We start from the raw sequence: 6,430 nt of genomic DNA on the forward strand, positions 1-6,430 counted from the left end.
CAGCCCCAGCTGACTTTTGCTCATTGCCCTTCCATGTGTGTATAATAAAAAGAAACTGAAAATCGACTTGATTTTGCTTCTAGCTTTTCTGCTTTGTTTTTCTCTGCTGTTTGTCACTGTTTAGAGTGTTTCGTGTGGGTGAGATTCTGTGTATGTGGTTTAATTATATGAAAATTATACTGGGGGTTCAGTGAACCAGTGGCTTGAAAATTAACTGAATTATGAAAGCTGAAATGTTGCTCATAGCATCAGTTAATGACAAGGTCGCCACCACCGTCATATTGAAAAGAAATGTCACACTTGAATGGGGCTGAGATGGCTGCATTGTCCCAGAATCCCAGGTAGAGACAATGGAACAGACGCTCCTTGGGTACCATTTCATCCCATGTTTGAATCTAATGCATTTTTCTTTCAGCTTGTTTTGGTTCTTTTGTGTTCCCATAACATATGGAGTCCCTAGGTATTCTGCTGTAACATGGAAACTCCGGGGGCTGGGAATTACAGATCATGAAAAGATTGGAAGTTCTCTTTAAACGCCCCCTTGGGTGGTCTATGCAAAAGCTCCTTGTGTGCCGTTCCTATTTTTTTTAACAAAAATCAAATATGTCTTGGGTTATTTGAGTCCAGCAGGCTATATTAGGGCTCTGAGTACCGGTATACCCCACACACTGCCAGATAAGTGATGGCAGCCGTACGCTCCTCCTATCTTCCCGGCTCTGCACAACTGTAGTTAATTGAAAATAATAAAAGAGGAAATTGAGTTTGGGACAGAGTCAGCTGGAAAGGAAGAAAAAGCCAAATAAAAGACTTTGAAGTTTAGCCTGTCCCAGACCAGTTGACAGATCTGATCTAAGAACTTCGTGGACCAGGGACAGAGTAGCAGGAGAAGCAGTGAGCCTGTGACACAAGGAAGCAGAACAGGAGCGTGGCTGTCAGAAGCCTGGGAACCCAGCGGAAGCTGAGGGCCATGTGGGCCTCGCTGGGCAGGGCTGAATTCTTAAAAGATGGAAATGAAACTGAGGAGGCAGAGAAGCAGCTCGCCTGCTTCTCCCCACGCTACCAGTGACTCTTCAGCACATACAGACGTACAGGATGGGCATCATTTAGTCATGCCCCAAATCAACGAAGACATAAGACTGAAGGAAGTAGAAAAAATAAGATGTACTATGATTCATGTTCATCCTTCTACCAACGTTCTTCTTTCCTATATTTGATGTATGACCAGAAGGGTCTTCCTCAAGTGGAGAAGTATGTGAACCTCTTTGCTTGTACAGCCTCATTTAACCTTCACAAAACTCCAGTAAGATCAGTAATTCTATTCCCTAATTTCAGATGAGGAAACCAGGAGAGGGATGGGTGGTTTCTTGCTGGCGGCCAAAGACCAGAGGACAAGAGAGGGAACTGGTCTAAGTCGAGTCCAGGTACATAGGACCCAGAGTCTGTGTGCTAAGCTACTGTGCTGCAAGGGAGCCAGATAGTCACCTTTATCATGAGCAGGGAAAGCCCACTGCAATAATTTCCTCAAATCTCCTGCTTGTTGAACTTCCATACAAGCCTAACTTCTGCTTTGGAAGATACAGGAGTTGTACATGCAGCATAGCTCCCAAGGTCACCCTACTGTCAATACCAAGGCAGAAAAACAGCAGAGATCTAGCCCTGCCCAAGGTACCAGGTGACATATTTTATATCAGAAACGTCTCCTAAAGGCTCATGTTTAGTCTACAGTGGTGGTGTCACTGAAATACAGTTGAGCTATAAGGTTGTAGACTTCCATGTTTTAACCCATCGCTATTGGCTGGAATATAGGGAGGTAGCGTCTGGATGGAGGGAGAATACCGCTAGAGAGGATGCTTTTGAAGAATATAGCATGTCAGTCTTTCTCCTTTCTCTGCCTTCCCCATTCCCTGCCCCTTTTCTTCCCAAATGTGATGAAGGTGAGCAGATTCTCTCTCCGATACACTTCCCTTTTAGGTTTGCTCCTCCTTGGGTTCAGTTAGCCATGTAGATGGGACACATCTGAAAGAGTAGCTAAACTAGACCTTTCCTCTTTGAGCATAATTTCTTAGATATTTCATTACATTGACCAATAATTAACATTCTGGAGACGTAGGAGTAGTGGTCAGGAAAGTGGGGTGCTAGCCCCTCACTGAGTGTGGTATGCTCAGAGGAGAAGAGTGCACAGAGGTGTGACACCTGCTGCCTTGTCCTGGTGTCCAAGAGTTCAGCACAGAGGTGTGACACCTGCTGCCTTGTCCTGGTGTCCATGAGTTCAGCTTTTTAGAAGCTAGTGAAAGTCAGGGAAGATAATGGCAAAGATGAGTAGGACCAAGTACAGTGAACTTGGTTGAGAATTAATCAATCATTCTGTCTAATTAGACATCTCAACAATATACTACATTTTTCTCAGATTAGTCATGCTGAAACACTAACATATTGAGGATGACTATTCCTCAGTGGAATGTGTGTGTTGTAGAGGTAGAACAATTTTAAGGAAAGTTTTTGTAACTCTTTATTCAATAAAGAAACTGTATAAACACCTGCAGATCCAGCTTAAGGTTTGGATCTTAAAAAGGAAAGGCTTGTGACATACTGTGGGCTGTTCATATTGTTCAGTAAATTTGCCCACAGGGCAGAATGCAAAATAAAGATGGCTGTCCTGGTGTGAAATCCGTGTTATGATGTGGGCAGTGCCGTTGGTGTCTTTGTGCATGGAGGTGTGCCAAGGGTTCGCTTTCCTTTCTGAAGGAGAAGAATCTTTGAATCTCCCTGCTTCCAGCTCTGTCTAAATATCTGCCAACATGTCTGCTCGGTATACGGTGTTTAACCACTTCAGCAAGGTAACGTGCCTGCCTGATGCCTCGACCTGTCACAGCCAGCCGTTATGCAATTAAACATGAGGAGAAGTTTGGACGGTGGAATTGCAGGGACTTGAAACACTGAGTTCTTGCATCAAACCTGTGTCTTTTCAATCTTCCAATCTCTCCTTGCATAAGAGGATATTATGAAGATTAAGTGGATAGATATATGTAAAGCCTATGACAACACTTCATGCAGGACAAGTACAGTTATTTGCTTTATTAAAGGCACTCATATAGGTTTCTCATTATGTCTGGTTGAATATGATCCATAACTATTATTAGTGCTAAGTATATCTGAAGTAATTTTTTACAAACAGTCAAGAAAATGAGCTCTTTGAAGATGATCTACCCAAGGCATTCGGTAAGAAGTTAAATGGCATGACTTGGCAAAAGCATTCTGTGGTCAAATAAACTTGAAAAGTCCTGAAAGAAAAATATGTTCATCTGATTTTTCTATTACAGTACTTTTAAGAGTTTATAGTAACTTAAACCACATTTCAAAAATGTCCACATAGGAGATTTAAGTAGTGGGAGTTATTCTCCTAAAGACAATATCTCAGTGTTCCCCAGACAGGCCTGGGCCTTGCTGTGTAGCCCAGGCTGGCCCTCTGTTCACAGAGATCCACCTGCCTCTGTATCAGGAGCACTGGGGTCCAAGTTGTGAGCCTTGTCTAGCAGTATTTATTATTAACTTTTAAACCACGTTCTATTCTTTCTTACTTTTCTGAACATAACCCTCTTTTATAAATCCTAATGTATCTCTTTTGTTGAGACAGTTAGGGTTTTTCTAGGAATTCCTCGCCTTACAGGGTTCTAGAAAGCACTAGAATCTATTTCATTTGATCACTTGGGTTAACTGCTATCCTGCTTGGAAGGAATGTTTTGTGTAAAAGCATTAGTGCTTGCTCCCAGCACTGTGGTGAGGTGATTCACCCCTCATTGTCTGAGTTCCTTCTCTGGGCATCCAGGAAGCGTCACACTGTGATACAATTGTATTTCTAGATAAGCAGTGCTCCTGGAGGCACAGTGAGGTTGACTTGGCTACTGAAAGAACTAACGACCCTGATGCTCTCAGGCTCCTGTCCTCCCTGGAAACTCATCCAGGACTGGTCGTTGGAATAATGACGCCATCTTTCAACACATTTTTTTTTGTAAGTTTTCTGAACTACAGAGAAAAAAAAAACACCCTGAGCTGTTAACATATCAGCCTAGATAGAAGTAAATTCTGCCCACTTCCTGTCACAACCCCTTGGCCAGAAGTTGTCATCCAGGCCCATCTGACTTCAAGATAGAGAAGTTCAGACACTGTGCTGGGACACTTGTGGCCGTGATAGAAAGGACTGTTGAAAATTTTCCAAGTAAACACTTGGATTTTTTTAATTTTATTTTTATTTTATGTGCATTGGTGTTTTGCCATGGGTGTCGAGTCTCCCGGAACTGGAGTTACAGACAGTTGTGAGCTGCCACGTGGGTGCTGGGAATCTAACCTGGGTCCTCTGGAAGAGCCATCGGTGCTTCTGTTTCAGTGCAGATGAGAAAACTGGGACTTAAAAATGTAATTTTCTCCAACACACACACGTAGGCAAGATTTTTATTCTGGCACTTCATTGGTACCAACCTGGCCTCTCATTTTCCATTGGTGATTATGTGTGAAAGGTTCTTTTCTGTCTGTCCTTTACCCCTGCCCACCCTTCCCTCTCCACACTCCTTACCCCTGCCCATCCCTTACTTCTGCCCAGCCCTTACTTCTGCCCACCCCTTCCCTATCCACACTCTTTACCCCGGCCCATCTCTTACTTCTGCCAAGCCCTTACCCCTGCCCCACCACTTCCCTATCCACACTCCTTACCCCTGCCCACCACTTCCCTATCCACACTCCTTACCTCTGCCCACTGCTGACCACACCAACCTCTTCTGTCTGCCCATTCCTTACCTCTGCTCATCTCTGACCCAGATCCATCCCTTACCCTTGCCCATTCCTTACGCTTGCCAAGTCCTCACCCCTTATTCCTGCCTATCCCTTACCCAGTCCATCCCCTTTTCCCTGCCCATTCCTTACCCCCGCACAGCCCTTACCCCCACCCATCCATACCCCTGCTCATTCCTTACCCCCACACAGCCCTTACCCCTGCACATCCCTTACCCCCACCCATCCCTTACACTTGCCCACTGCTTACCCTTGCTCTCCCTTTACCCCTGCCAGCCCTTACCTTTGCCCAGCCCTTACCCTGCCTGGCTTTTATCCCTGTCCATCCTTTACTCCTGCCTGGCCCTTACCCCTGTATGTCTGCCTGGCCCTTGCCCTTGCCCATCCCTTACCTCTCCTGCCTATTACCCCTAAAAGGGACCAGGAAGAAAGCAGAATAACATCTAACAGGAGAAAGTGTTTGCATTTTTTTCTCTCGATGTACTCACCCTTTTACTTTTCACCAACACTTAATGCACATTAACCTTAAAAAAAGATAAGGCTGCCCTCACCTCACCCTCAGCACACACACACACACACACACACACACACACACACACCAAGTGATGCCCCTCTGCTGCCGTAGAGAATGGAGAGAAAACAATGGGTCCCCATGTAGAGAGTTCCAAGTCTTTTATCTTTCTACAGATTCAACCACGATATTGATTCTTTATTGACCTAAACTGTCCTAAGCTCGGCGGTGGTTTTCTTCTGATATAGTGTATGGGGGAGTTAAGGCTGCTACTACTTTAATATTGATTTTTGTGAAGAAGGTGCAGGAAAGAGGGCAATTTGTGTCTGCAGTGGCTCTTCACTATAAAAGACACCATTGTTGGGAGCTTATAGCATTATATCAAGGGTCTTAATCTGTAGCAATCTTTTTTTTTACAACTTAGAAATAGGCTTGGGCAAATGTGTTATTGGTGTTAATGATATTTTGAAGTGAAGCAAATTTGTCAGCCTTTCTAAGTAAACTGCTCAACTTAACTATTTGAAAGCTTGGCAGTTTGATGCAAAGGCTACCCAGAAATCCTAGGACCTTTTATTTATTTCTATTTCTTTGAGGGTGTTTGGAAAGAATATTGTGTTGGAGAATCAGTGACAGACCATTTGCTCAGTGAATCCAGAGAATGGGGGCTGAGTGTCCAGGGCAGAAACAAGCCGTCTCCTGGAGGAAGATGTCTTGCTATGAGTCGGAGGACTCTGTTTTTTGGGACAGTGTTCTGTGAGTCAAGGGAGGGGGTGTGGCTTATTCTGTATTAAGAGCTCTCATATTCATAGTTGGGGATCTCGTGGAGTTAAATGAATACATACATTTAGAAAGTCTTTGAAAGTTTTATTTGTTAAATCCATAGAAATGGGAACTTCTAAAATTTGTCTAGCATAATATATTTTATTTTTATCAAAACCACCCCATATTGGCATTTACCACTCTAAGGGGTTTTTAGCTATTATTCTATGTGTTTATTGAAGTAACTTCTTTCCTTCACGTGAGAATGACCATGCATGAATGATACATAAGGATTATGGATGTTCTACACACAGAATGGTCCCAGCAGTGCTGATCACTGAGGGCAGGAATCTGTGATGAACCACAGCCATGAGT

The sequence above is a fragment of the Microtus oregoni genome, unplaced genomic scaffold (assembly GCF_018167655.1).
Source record: "Microtus oregoni isolate MIOR12 unplaced genomic scaffold, Mior012 000019F_ref0000042, whole genome shotgun sequence".
NCBI classification, from domain to species: domain Eukaryota; kingdom Metazoa; phylum Chordata; class Mammalia; order Rodentia; family Cricetidae; genus Microtus; species Microtus oregoni.